This window comes from Lolium perenne, chromosome 6 (genome assembly GCF_019359855.2).
Source record: "Lolium perenne isolate Kyuss_39 chromosome 6, Kyuss_2.0, whole genome shotgun sequence".
NCBI classification, from domain to species: domain Eukaryota; kingdom Viridiplantae; phylum Streptophyta; class Magnoliopsida; order Poales; family Poaceae; genus Lolium; species Lolium perenne.
In genome coordinates, this window is record NC_067249.2 from 169,505,505 (window position 1) to 169,520,425 (window position 14,921).

General features: G+C 46.1%; 1 non-coding gene across 1 annotated transcript; it reads left to right on the plus strand.

Moving 5' to 3' along the window:
- The first annotated feature begins 11,165 nt into the window (after nt 1-11,165).
- On the plus strand, nt 11,166-14,048 carry LOC127306968 (uncharacterized). Its single transcript, XR_011747440.1, has 11 exons — nt 11,166-11,417; nt 11,501-11,575; nt 11,648-11,706; nt 11,785-11,920; nt 12,027-12,123; nt 12,214-12,280; nt 12,439-12,537; nt 12,687-12,776; nt 13,061-13,215; nt 13,455-13,556; nt 13,644-14,048. It is a non-coding gene; the product is annotated as an uncharacterized protein (transcript).
- Nucleotides 14,049-14,921: the final 873 nt, after the last annotated feature.

A 14,921-nucleotide genomic window follows, 5' to 3' on the forward strand; every position in this document is an offset into this window, starting at 1 on the left:
ATGGACTGAAGCAGGCGCCCCGCGCCTGGTACCAGCGCATCGCCGGCTTCCTGCATCAGCTTGGCTTCCACTCCACGCGCTCCGATGCGTCGCTGTTCGTCTACCGGACCGGCAACGACATGGCATACCTGCTGCTGTACGTCGACGACATCATCCTGACGGCCTCCACCGTTGGTCTTCTTCGACAGCTCACCGACCGTCTTCGCGCTGAGTTCGCGTTGAAGGATCTTGGCCCGCTCCACTACTTCCTCGGCATCGAGGTTGTCCGACGTGCGGACGGGTTCTTCCTCCATCAGCGAAAGTATGCCCACGAGCTTCTCGAGCGTGCAGGGATGCTTAACTGCAACCCTGCGCCTACTCCTGTCGACACGAAAGCCAAGATCTCCGCCAGTGATGGGTCGCTAGCGTCCGACGCGCCGTTCTACCGCTCCATCGTCGGTGCTCTTAGTACTTGACGCTGACGCGACCGGAGCTCCAGTACGCCGTGCAGCAGGTGTGCTTGCACATGCATGCTTCTCGGGATGCTCATTGGGCCGCGGTGAAGCGGATTCTCCGCTACGTATGTGGTACCATGGGCTACGGCTTGTCGTTGCATGCTTCGCCCTCGACGTCGACTGACCTTGTCGCCTACTCGGACGCGGACTGGGCGGGTTGCCCGGATACGCGCCGCTCCCCCAGCGGCTACTGCGTCTACCTCGGCTCGTCGCTTGTCTCTTGGTCCTCCAAGAGGCAGCCCACCGTGTCTCGCTCCAGTGCTGAGGCCGAGTATCGCGCCGTGGCTAACGCTGTGGCTGAGTGCACATGGCTTCGTCAGCTTCTGTCCGAGCTCTCTTGTCCTGTTGACAAGGCTACGGTGGTATTCTGGGACAACGTGTCGGCTGTCTACCTCTCCGCCAACCCCGTTCATCATCGGCGCACCAAGCACATTGAGTTGGACATCCACTTTGTTCGTGAGCAAGTTGCCCTCGGTCGCGTTCGAGTTCTTCACGTACCGACGTCTCAGCAGTTTGCCGATATCATGACGAAGGGATTGCCATCCACGACTTTTCCTGAGTTTCGCTCCAGTCTGTGTGTCGGTGCTGACCCTTCGACTGCGGGGGGGGGGGGGGGGGGGGTGTTGAGTAACATATTGTATAGGCATAGGTCCCCGTGTTTTCTTAGGGTTGTACCTGTAATTGTACATGTGTCCGCTTATATATACATGAGCAGCCGGCCCTATTGGTGCTGTGCAATCTTCAGTAACCTTTCTACAATCATGACAGAAGCAAGTGTGCAACAGCTGGCGGGGCAAAAGCCGAAAACGAGAAAAACCATGCAAGCAAACAAACAGGCTCCACGACATCGGTTGAGTTTCACTGGTGATCATTTTCTCTGCTCCATCAGGTTCTTGTCCCGTCAGGCGGTGTACCAGGAGGAGGATATGGCTGTTCACGGCAAGGTGACAAACGCTCGCGTCCCGGTTAGTTTTGTTCTCTCTTCCCGTTGGCTGCAAAGCTGGGAAACGATGTGCGCAGCCGGTACACGGTACAGTACTCCGTAGGTACGCGCATACGGCTCGTCAGTCGAATCTGAATCGAACAAAAAGCTCCTCTGTTTTGTTTTCTTCCGCCAGTCGGGCTCCGAGAGCAAGCAGGCCTTCATGTGGCCTGTCCGGCCCAAACAAGAATTCGTTCTCCTGCGCCGAAGAGCCCACTTGATATACTAGAGTAACTACAAAAGGCCCACTTCTCACGTACATTCACATAGCAGGCCTCTCTTTCCGTAATAGGATAATAAAAGTTTCTCCCTCGAGGATTCGGCCCGCTTCACGCGTGCTGACTGCTCCCAGGAGCGCAGCCATGAGCCCATCATCGCAGAGAGAACCGACGCAGCTTGCCGTGTCCCCGCGGTCGGCTCCGGCGGTCGGCGGACGGACGGTCGTTTTCGCGTGCTAGACGACGGACGGGAACGGCCAACCCGTGCTGCCTTCCGGCGGAGGACAAAGCTAGCCGCCGGCACACGCATGTGCTGCCCGAGCACGACAGTCGCATTTTGTAGCCCAGGCAGTGACGCTCCAGACCCGACAAAAACACTGCCATTTCCCGGTTGCCTCCAACGGCGGGGCGGGCGGCGCGCGGCTGAGTCCGACGGGAAGCTAGATTTGGACCGCCACGCGGGGCGCCTAGGCTGCTCCGGCGGTGCATCCTGTCGACCCATTCGCCCCGAGGGTCGTCGCGATCTTGGACACCTCTTTGCCCTAGCGTGCCACGACCGTCTGCACGTACGCCTACGTGCTTTGTTTAGGCTTAACTTAACGATCGCCGGAAGCAGCCGTGCGGACTCCAGCACCAGCGATTCGATCGACGGGAGTTTAACTAGTGGTGGCATGGCACGCCATGGTCCAACGCACCAGCTAGTCATAAACTGATGTGGGTTAGGCGGGGACACACACGACCAAGTTTGCTCGGGTTTCTTTTACCGCGACAGTCGACACCTCACGCACGCACATGTCACGCCTCAAATAATATACTTCTACCTAGGGAGAAGTCCACTGCAATGTGTGATTCAAAAAAAAAAAAGTCCACTGCAATGTAACAAAGGTATAGAGGTTCCTTCCACTAAATACTCTCTAACTAATTCCCTAAAACATAAGTATGGAGTGAATTTATACACCTCTCCATAAAGGTTTCTTTGATTAGAATATGAAAAGTACAGGAATAGGGAAAGCATAAGATTGGGGTGTCTTGTCTAGTTGAATCTTATGTGAAGATGATTTTTTTTTATTACATCAAAGGATTTTTTCATGAGACGTAATCTAATGTTTTGTTCCTATAGGATTTGCACTACGAAATTGTTATATGATTGATTTTCCTATAGAATATGTTTTTATGAATCAAACAACTAGTATAGTCAAAAAAATCATAGCATCTAAATCCTACATAATTTCTACACAAATCATATGAATCAAAAAATCCCTAAACTTAATTCCTTATCCGACCGAGCATCCTTAACTCCTTAGATCTCCTTTAATTCATATGACATGAAAAAATCATAGGAATAGAAAAAAACATATGATTGAGATGCTATGTATAGTTAAATTTTATGGAAAGATGAGTTCTCTTTGATTTCAACAAAGGATTTTTTTCATGAGGTATGATCTAATATTTTTTTGTTTCTATAGGATTTACACTACAAGATTTGATTTATACTGAAATATTTTCTATGAGATATGTTCCTATGAATAAAATAGCTTGTATAGGAAATCTACCGTAGGATCCAAATCCTACACAACTCTTATATAAATCCTATGAATCAAATGAGCCCTTACAATTTGAGGAGTTAAAAGGTGGTCGTTTCTAACCGATTCTCATATTGAATTCCTTATAAAAAATTACCAGCAGTTCTTTTAATTAGCCTTTGTCACGTACATTCTAACCGAATTGATCAATAGACATACATATAGTTCACCAAATTGAACATTTCAAATTAAAACATGCATAGAAATAAGTCGACCGAGTTCATCCAAAAAAAGGAACACACAATAGCATCTCCGAAAACCATCACATCTACCGCTAGCATCAACTCCGAAGGAACTCAACCACTTCTGTGCTCGTCACCAACAAGAAAATCATCATCAAAATCATTAGCGCATTGATACGCCTAAAACGTATCTATAATTTTTGACGCTTCATGCTTGTTTTACACCAATTCATATATGTTTTGCTCATACTTCGTTGCACTTTTATACATTTTCCGGCACTAACCTATTAACAAGATGCCACATTGCCAGTTCTCTGCTGCTGTTTTTGTATTTCAGAAAATTTGTACAAGAAATATTCTCGGAATTGGACGAAACAAAAGCCGAAGTCAATATTTTACCCTAACGAAGACGAAGTCCGAACGGGAGATGAAGAGGAGCCACAGGGGGACCAAACCACCCCTTGGCGCGGCTAGGCCCGGGCCGCGCCAAGGCATGGTGTGGCCCACCAGGTGGCCACCGACATCGCCCCTCAGCCTATTTATTCACGATCTCGGGAAAAACATGAATACCCGAGCCTCCATCCACGAAAAGTTCCGTCGTGGCCGCCATGGCAGAACCCATCTCGGGGGGTTCTGAAACTCTTCCCGGCACCCTGCCGGAGGGGGGAATCATCGCTGGAGGCATCTACATCACCATGCCCGCCTCCGAAGTGATGCGTGAGTAGTTCATCCCTGGACAAATGGGTCCATAGCAGTAGCTAGATGGTTGTCTTCTCCAATTTGTGTCTCATATTTAGATCTTGTGAACTTCCCTACATGATCAAGATCATCCTTATGTAATCCTACATGTTATGTTTGCTGGGATCCGATGAATATTGTATACTATGTTAAGGTCGATTATATATTCATGTCATATGTTATTTTTGATCTTGCATACTCTCCGTTGCTAGTAGATACTCTGGCCAAGTAGATGCTTGTGACTCCAAGAGGAAGTATTTACGCTCGATAGTAGATTCATGCCTCTAGTAATCTGGGAGAGTGACAGTAACTTCTAAGATTGTAGATGTGTTGTTGCTACTAGAGAGAAAACAACAATGTTTTATCCGAGGGTAATTCTATTGTTTACTATAAACACATTTCTTAATGAGATAATCTGTTGCTTGCAACTTAATACTGAAAGGGGTTCGGACGATAACCGGAAGATGGATTATTAGTCATAGACGCAGTTGGATTACGGTCTATTTATTATGTTGTAATGCCCAATCAAATCTCATAGTAATCATCTTGTCATATATGGTCGATATTATGTCAATTGCCCAGCTGTAATTTGTTCACCCAACATGTTATTTATCTTTATGCAGAGACACCTCTAGTAAACTACGGATCCCGGTCCTTTCTTTTACACTAATACAATCATTATGTTCTGTTTACTTACTGTAATTCATGTTCTCTTTAATTGCTGCAAACATCTCTTTCCACTCGATACGTCAAATCATTTGTGTTTAGCAAACTGGTGAGATTGACAACCTCACTATAAGTTGGGACAAAGTACTTTGGTTGTGTTGTGTGCAGATTTCACGTTGTTGGTGACGCCGGTAGTAAGTCCTGCCACTAGTCAGCTAGCAACACCTTCAGAAGTCACGCCTTTCTCCTACTGGTCGATTAAACCTTGGTTTCGTACTGAGGAAAAACTTGCTGATGTGCTCATCACATATTTCTCTTGGGGTTTTCCAACCGCTTCCACAACAACGCTCAGCAAGATTATCTGGCGCCGTCACCGGAGCACCATCACGCATCCATGTCCACCGCGAGGCACCATCACCACTCTGGTCGGTGGGAGGGTTTGCTTCTTTTGCTAGGTTGTTTTTAGCGTCTTCTTCGAGAAGGTTAGGCAACAACTACATCCTAAAGTCAGAGTAAGGTTTTCCCCACCCCATCCTCGCTCTGATGGTGCATCTAGCATCGACGGAGGGCGAGTGGAGTCATGTGCCCAACGGATCTCCTGAGATCCGATCGGTTTCTGTGTCCGTTGACGTGGTTTCATGTTAGTCTCTTCATATCTACGGTTTTCATCTTGGGCGACGGTTGCTGCTCTGGTGTGCTGGGCCTGTGGGGCCTTAGCACGACGACTTCATGTTTGTCTACTACGACAAGCTTTGCCCGGCTCTAGTGATGGAAGGGCGAGGATGGCGTCGCGCCTTCGACTCACATCAGTGTTTATAGTCATCGCTAGGTGGTCCAAAGATCTACTTGTATTTCTTATTACCTTTATGTTTTGTTTGTAATGCTATTGATGATTACTAATAGGTTAATGGAATTTTCGCAAAAAAGGGACACAGTAATAACCACCACCACCATAATGGGCTAGGATCTCTTGACGAGTGCACTCATAATAGATCCTTGTTGTGGTATCCATCATGTTTGGATGCGTGGACATTAGGGCATGCTCTTTTGGCGTTCTTCTTCTATTTTGCCAACTTTTCCTTCCCGAGTGCAAACCTACGCTCCTCCACCCTCCTCTTCCTCTATTTGGCCACCAACTTGGACCTCCATTTCTCGTCCTCCAATGTTTTGATCTCATTCCACCTTGCTTGTCTTCCTTGTGTTCGGCCGTCAATGCTTTCTTGGTCTCACTCGTAGCAACTAGCTCATCCTATGGGGCGCCAACACCCCATCTCTTATTCCTCTCAGTTACAATATTTTGCCTTTCCGGGCTCTTGTGACGCTCCTCATCATACTCATCGCCGGCATCAATGGAGATGCTAGTCAGTGTGTACTCTTCGATGTGCTCTTGAATGCGCGACGTTAAATGCTAATCCGTGACCTCTTTGGATGTTGCATGTAGTGTCAAACTATCCGAACTGAAATGCAAAGGAGCAAAATGTTGTTCCCCGGGTGGTGAGCATGGATGAGTAGTGGTAGGCATCGAGATGCAACTGCAGCGCCAAGAGAAGGAGTTGGTGGAACGACTGCACGAGCTGTTGTGCCCATCCACGTCCCCATCTCCGAGCGGTGCGTCATGGTTGTCCTTGTGCTCTGGACTTGCTCCGACTTGTCTTGCGAACACAGATTCTCGCAGGTGAAGGCAACAATGTCGAGCGGTGGGGGGGGACAACGATGTGGGGATCACAAGACAGTGCAGGAGCATGAACGACATGATTTTTATAAAATCCTCGCCGATGGGGCTCTCCCAAGTTCCGAGGGCGCTGGGGTTTCCATTTTCCCAGGCGCCAACGGCCGGCGGAATGTGTTTCAGCGGCGGCGAACGGGATAAAAGGAAGGATAAGTTCTTAAGAGGCGGCATCGTGGATGAGTAAAAATTAGAGAGTTTGGCATTGGAGTAACTTACACGAGTAAATATTTGCTCCTACAAAGATTTAAGGGATCAGTTATGTGCGATTAACCCCTTTTTCATTTGCTCATCTAAGGTTTTTAGGGGATTGGTTAGGGATGTTCTTAGGCAGCACCACCGATTTTTTTTAAACAAAGGCAACAACTTTGTCTATTTCATTGATGAAGAAGTTCTTAAGGTTGCAAATTATTCGAAATAGCCAAGAAGGCTAGAAGGCTATGGCACAAAAGCATACTCTCGTGGCATAATAGCACTCAAACGTTTTGCCCCCACGACCATCCAAAGATAGGCGTTTCGCTTAATGGACGCAATAATAATACAGCGCATCGAAGTGTAGTTCTTGAATACTCAAACATTTCGCTCATTTCAAATCTCCCAAGCCACGAGCAAAAGCAAAGTAGAGAGTCCTTTCTCTCACCCCCACCACTCCTTGACCGATGCAAAATTACTCCAGAGGAAGGTTTCCATTTAAAGTAGGCCGAGCCACTCCTTGACGCCCTTCCAAACTCGGATATAATACCGACATTTGAACATGATGGGCGCCATGGTCTCCGGATCTCGCTTGCAAAGTTGCAAAGGCCACATTTGGCCAATCTCGATGTGTAAGCCTATCCGCCGTCCAAACAGGATCTTGAATGATCAACCAAGCGAAAAACTTGCATTTTGAAGGTGCCCAATTATCCTAAACCGCCAGCTTCATGAAGGAGTTGGTAGGTGCCTCAAATTGTATCAAATAGGCCAAGAAGGGGGAATATCTTCCATCACTTGTGTGCTTGCAAACAATTGTGTCTCCGGAGTGGTTCCATAGATAAATTGCTTGAATCTTGCTCCATAGGGCAAATAACTCAGATATGTGGATGATCGAAATGCCTCCTCCCAATGTGCTTCAAAAAAAATGCCTCCTCCCAAGACAAGGTTCCTTATCCAAAATCATCATTTAGAGCCTTATGAACCGAGATGGATCATGAATCAGCCAGTAGAATCTACTAAACGCTATGGCAAAACACTTCCGGCCTACCCACTCCAACTCCCAAAATAGGAATAAACCTGCCCATCGGATCTACTGTAATCAAAATCTGCCGGCCCTATCGATCGGCAGCACCGCTACCTAATCGGTGAAAGGGACATGCTCCATTTTTGCGCTCCGTTCCAGCCAGTAGATCGACGGAGTGCAGATTTGGTGGTTACAGGGACCCTCCTCCCTCCATGAGCTGAAAGCGAAGAGCTCCAATCAGATCATCGTGCGTGCGTGGTCTTTTGGGAATGAGCTAATAACACTGGAGGTACACGAACTTGTCTCGCGGGAGCAAAGTAGTACACAAACTTGCAATTCGTGGTGAATTGGTACAAATACTTGTATGGCAGGTGCAAATTCATCCAGATTTGTTCCGAGCCTGACACGTGTTGTTGTGGCATTTTATAGAAAGACCTTGTACCTTTTTTCCTTTGCACCGGTGTCCTTCTCCTTCGTTCCCCAATTGATTTCAGCTTGCTCTGGCCTCTGGGTTCCGCTGCCGGTCTCGATGAGTCTGAGTATCCCGGTGCGCTGCGCATCCAGGCCTCGTAACCTGTCATGGGCTCGGCATCGTGTGGGATTCCTTGGCGAGGGAGAACTCGGGCTGGAAGATGGCCTTCTCCGTAGTGGCGTTGGCCGCCACCAGCACGGCCGCTAGCAGCAAGCTCGGACTCGTGGAGCAGCCGGCTTAGTTGTGGTCATTCTCCCCTTGGCCTCCCTCGCGCAAGCGAGCATCGCCGCTCACTCGGTGCATGCCTGCTCCATGACCGCCAATAGCTGCATGAACTGCAGTGCCGACAGGAAAGTTACCACATATACAAGATCCTGCGCGTCGTGGCCAGAGAGCTTCTCGAGGTAGGCGATGATGGCGTCCTCCCGGGGGGCGGCGTTAGAGTGTTTCAGCTGGCGAAAACCTATCCGCCTCCTACCGGCACCACATTTGTAGGTCACGCCGCTCCATGTGGTCCAGGAAATAGCGGTGGAGGCCCTCTGAGACAGTGAGACCAGACGAGAACCTTGCCTGCACTCTGCCGCCGAGAAAGGTCGTAAAGCTGGATGGCGGCCACCGGCGTAACGCGGCTCTCGGACCACTAGTCGGACGGGAACCGGGTCGATCCCCGCGGCTGGTGCCACCTCGAACAGTGCGTCATCGTCAACCATATGGCATGAACTCTTTGCTCGCGCGCTCGGAGTGACATCTGACGTCGAGCTAGCATTAGTTCACCACCACGGCTATTACCTACTGCTCCGTATGTCCACCGCGTCCACGCCGAAGTCACGGATCAGTGTGAGCCGCGCGGGTCGTTGCTCCACCTGCAGACTGCAGCTCACGCGGCCGTCGTCGTCGCCCGGCAAGGCCTTCGCCGTGCGGGGTATAGGGCGCTGCACCTGGGGATCAGGTACAAGGTCATCGGCGCTGTGACTTCTACGTCGTGCTCCTCGCCGCCCCGTCGCCTAGGACGCGGCGGCGGAATCCTGGCCGGCGATATTAACAAACCAACATCGGAAGGTCACCGTGCAAACGAAAAATATGGAGTAGTTTTCTCAAGATAAATAACGCCACGTGTATATGCACTACGTCAATTTAGACCAGTTTTGCACATCCATCACAAGTTAATGGACCAGTTTATCACCGCTTACAAGTTTATGTATGAATTTGCACATAATAGACAAGTTTATGTATGCACAGTGTTATTAACTCTTTGGGAATCGAGGATCGATTCCTTAATTTTCTCTTCTTCCTCAGTCAAGAAAGATCGCTTTGGGGGGAGAGGAATGTGGACTTCGTGCCGTGCCTGCTCTCACCCCTTGCAGTATCTGTTTAGTTTCGCTAGCACCAATGCTAAAACTAGCTAGCGCACTCGATCTCTGATACTGCCGTTCAACTATGGCAGCCACTAGATGAAGATGTAGATAGAGACACGCCAACAAATATGGATGGAACCAAAAGGTTGAAAGTGGAAAAGAAAGGTGGTGATGTTAGTTGCAGCTTATGGTTTACACGAATCACAAAGCAATTTGACGGTCAGCGGAACCTATGTTACAACTTATAAATAACATGAATTACGAATTGATTTAATGGTTCAGACATTTTTCAGTTGCGACCTCACATGCAATTAAAAAAAATCTGTTGTAACTGACACTAGCATGAATCACGGTGCAACTCTGTGACTAAGAGTTAACCGAGAATTAAGCTAATTCCCGATCGAGTGAGAATCAGCAAAACCGGAACTATAAATTAGTAACCACCATTTCAGCACAGCGTTTTCCTTTTCCAAAAAGACTATGGACATTTCCTCGGTGTTGGCAAACGCTGTATCTGGGGAAATATATCTCTTTTTGCGAATTGGGGAAATATATTTCCGAAACCCGTATTGGCATGAATGAGTCGAGGACGAGGTGGCCGCCTATTCATTGTGGCGTGCCAAGCCAGTTGCGCCCACACATCACCAAGCGCGTAGCTTTAAGAGTTTAAATAGACACGTCACCATTTAACAACTCATTGCCCTCGACTTCTTCCTTCAGCTCATCACCTCCCAGGACCAAGAGGGCCTTAATCCCCTCCCAGTTCTAGTGTTCTTCCCCGTCAAATCAAATCCCATATCTCCTAAGATATTCCTCCTAGAAGTGTATCTTTGCTGGGAGAAGCGCCGCATGTGACATCTTCACAAAGGTTGAGGTACGTAGCTCTAATTTTCTTCTGAATTTTTAGCTCGTCACCTGGCAGTTTTTCGGGTTTTTTTTGCAACGGAAGTCTCGGCGCACCCTTCCATTGCTTCAAGACTGAACTAGAGGCATCAAGTGGCCAAGTTCCATGCATCAGGCGATGCAGCACTGCTTTTCCAGCAGCAGCACTAGGCACATGACACTTTTTAGTATTCAGAAAACCCCACTTGACATTATTTCCCACCATATGTGTTATCTTTTCCACAAAGGATTGCCAACTTGGCCTTCCATCCAGCTCAAGTTGCACTCTCCTTTATGTTACTCACAGAGAACAGGCGGGGGTAAAGGTGCATATGTTCTAGTTCAGATTAGTGTAGTCGCTGAGCAAAACCCAAAAGGTCACCGTAAAGTAGGAACAAAGGTAAGGATCTTTCCGCTGCTTTTGAACTTGTTGTATCAGCGTGTGCTTCTTCTCCGATTTTCAGGCTTTGCTTCACTGCCACTTCGCCTCTTGGTCGTCAATGTCTTCAAACGCTCATTACTGAACTTTGGTTTCACTCCACGAGTTCCTTACGATAAACTTCTTCCTTTGTCATTCAGTCTTCACAGCCAGGCCACAGCATCCAAGTACCGCACCGGCTTTCCGACAAATCCATTCTTGCAGACCCATCCATGGGTTGTGGGGCATCGAGGGATCCGGGCGTTGGACGCCAGGGAGGCCAAAAGGCGTTGGTGAGGTGGTCGTCTTCCTCCCGGGGCTCCGGGTTCCGAGGACCGTAGACTTCTCGCAGTCTCTGGGTGATCACCTGGACAAGAGCACGGTGGAGAGGCTGTCAGCTCTAAGAGCAAGGGTTGTGGAAATGGCAATGCAGGAATCAGCGACAGCCCTGAAGCCGAGGCGAAAGGCTGCGTCGACACGGCACGGTGTGTAGGGGTGTATTCAGCTTGGCTGCTATGTGAAATATGAGAATGTTTTGTTTTGATCTCTAGCCTTTGGTTGGTTTCAGGAGGGTCTAGCACTGCTAATCTTCTCCAGGCTTTGGAAGAGTATCTGTCAGTTCTGCTAGGACTGGTGAAAGAAAGTGATCATCTTATCCTATACTGGTTTTTGTTGTTGTTATGATAGTGTTGATTTATCATGCCTGATGTTGCAGGCAGTGAGCTGAGAAACAAAGTGCAGTTTGTTTGGTCTAACCAAGAAGATGATGCTGAGGTAATTCTGTGGTCCATCCATGTTCAAAGATGGGGCTGGGGTAAAGATTCTCAAAGTTAAATCATGGTTTGATTGCAGGAGACATCCATGGCAGATGCTTGGTACGAGGTGTTGTCTGTGCTGCACCTGATGGCCATGGTGTGCTTCCTGCAGGCCAACTCTCTGCTTCTTCCTAGGTCATACAGTGACGGCTATGGGCCGAGAGTATCTGAAGGTTCGTGATTCAGTACTTACATCTCGGATTATGAATATTGTTAATTTTCATGATCTATTGCATTGTGATAAACGCTAACAACACAATACACATATATCCGGTGCAGAGAGCAGGCGAGCCACTGTTGATGTTTTCTTGAAAGCAGCTGGGTTCTTGGATTGTGCAGTTAATCAAGTACTTCTGCAGATACCACCCGAGAAAAGGTTTCATACTTGCTGATATCAGCTTATAAATCTCAAAGAGCCCAACTCGCAATGACATCTACTGAGTTTTATTTTTTATGTTAATTTCAGAAGGGCACTCCCAGTAGATCTAGCAGAAGGAAATCTAAAAGCACTTAGCTTGCAAGGACTTGGCCAGGTACTCTTCAATATGTAACAAAACAAACATTTTTTCATTTTTTGTGAAAAATAAGGCCCTCTTTACAAAATAGATTACTTCATAACCTCCTCCAAAACTGAACTAGCTCAATTCAGTTCTTGGAAAGTTGAGTGACCTATCATCTTCAAATCCTACAGGGAGTTGATATGCAACTTGGATTGGCAATTGATAATCCGAAGGCTACTTTAGCAGTAAAACGGCGTTTAGCTTGCGAGCTGGTCAAATATTGGCAACAGGTACATTTTTTTTTCTTTGAGACCTATTTTGAAGGGCTTATGAGCATGTGGGCCTGTTCTTTCCCATCATACTACATCATTTCATTTTTTCTTTAAAAAGCTACTCCAAAAACTTATTGCACTTGAATTGACAAATTATTGTTCTACAGATTAAGGATAGCATACCAGAGCTTCCTTTGTCAGATGGATGGGCGAAAAAGCACACACTATTTGTAAAGTGGAAGTATGCTGAAGCAAAGGTGTGCAAACCAGCTTAACATTATTTTCTCACCATTAGCAAAAAAAAACTATTTTCTCATAATTTCGAAAATGTTAATTATTTTGATTTGAAAATTGCAAATGTGTTCCATGCCTTTAATTGAAACATAAGTATTTGGATGCAACCACCCATATCCAATTTAAATTGAAGTCTGGACCAGATCATACACTCTCTTCGACATGACGATAGACAGTATGTAGATTTCTTTACTTTTCCTTCTAGAGAGATTTAAACAGGTGATATTTTTCTTCATATATTTGCCAGGCTGCTGCATACTATTTCCATGGGTTGATTCTTGATGAGGGAGACACCGAAAAATCTCACGAGATGGCAATATCCTCACTACAAGCATCAGAGGAGTTTCTGAAAGAGAGTGAAAGGGCTTCAGAGGCCTTCCATTCAACTCCTCCGACATCAAGGTCACTTGACAAATTTTAAGCCTTCTTTGGAACTTGATTAACTTGTTAAAAATCTACTAGTACTGTTTCATTTGGTAATTTCTAGATCTAGTATGCAAAAATTGGCATAAGGAGCAAATAATACTGAAGATTCTTTGTCATTTGAAAGCTGTTGTTGCCTGGTGTAATAGTCCAAAATCACTTGCATAATTTTGCTGGAAATTAAAATGATACTGACCTTTGTGCATGTAACGTTGCAGGATCTCAATCCCTTTTGGAACAACCAAATATCTTTTGGACAGAATCCCAAAAGATACATTAAGCAAGCTCCAGAACAACCAGCACCTGTACACCCAAGGAAGGTAATATTATATGTTCTAGAAGGGCTGTCAATTACTATTAATCTTCAACGAAGTAAATGCTGATCATTAAACGTTTTTCAAATTCAGAACTTCAAACACTGGAACCAACCGGATCATCACACCGCCACCTCCATTGCCAGATTTTCCGCTGGCCCTAAATCCCGAGGAATATGAGCTTCCCCAATTAGACCCACTGTGGAAGAAGGAAGTTAACCACTGATGAAGTTTATTACCAAGCTGAGGCAAGCAAGAAGGCTTTCTTCTAAATGGAAGCATTCATCTGCTGCTGACAGAGAACATGAATTCTGCAGCACTTTAGACCACAACAGTGAGAAACGAAATGTAATATGCCGAATGCTTAGAAAGAGAAAAATCTTACGTAGAAGTTTCGATCAGTCAAAATGAGTTACCATGCTAAGTCCAAGGATTCTGAAGAACAATGTACATATGGAGCATTTATTTCAAATTATGCAAATGCTTTTGTTGAAAGAATTCTGGTCACAAATTTTGCTAGAAATGTATACAGTATAAGCATCCAGTATGCCCTTTCTTGCAGTGCTGCTTACTTAATCACAGGTTGGGTTCCAGTCCATTCTGCAACCTTCTGTTATAACATTTTGTGCCAAAAATGGGTGAAAGGGAACCTACAACTTGTTTAACTTGAAGAGAAAGTATATGTATATAATGTATTAACTCGTACATATTATATGGCGCAAAGAAGAAAAAAAAAGTCTTACGACAGTACATAATGATATTTTCAAACATGGCGTTTCCACAATCTATGCTTCTTATACAGCAAAACCCCACTAACTGAAATTAATGTTAGTCTCTCTCTTCATGCAAGCTGTCCACGTGATCACATCACCAATTTTTTTAGCCAAACAATTGTCCATGTCTATCGCGACATGCAAACTATCCATGTCATCTATATTTTCCATCCCATTGTCCACATCACCAATTTTTATCCATCAAATATTAAACCATCTCATGCCAATTAAATTTACCTCCCGATTATTTTGACCAATGGAATCTTGCATATTCCTATATATACCTCCATGTTTCATATATTTTATAACCTTTTGTTTATATGATTTCTTACAAGATTACTGCTGCAACACGTGGGGTATCCTTCTAGTTGAATTTTAATCTATACTACCAGTGTTTGCTAGCCAAGGATATCCCTTGAAGCACATGCAATATAACAAGTTTCATTATTTTCAAAAGAGAATCACTAAGCAGGAGCAAGCAATGGTCCTCGGTCTAACTAATGTGTTAACTAATACATATTTAGGAAAACAATATATAGTACGTACATTTTATATCATTAAATTTTACACAATTCATTCCAATCAAGAAGCTGAAAGA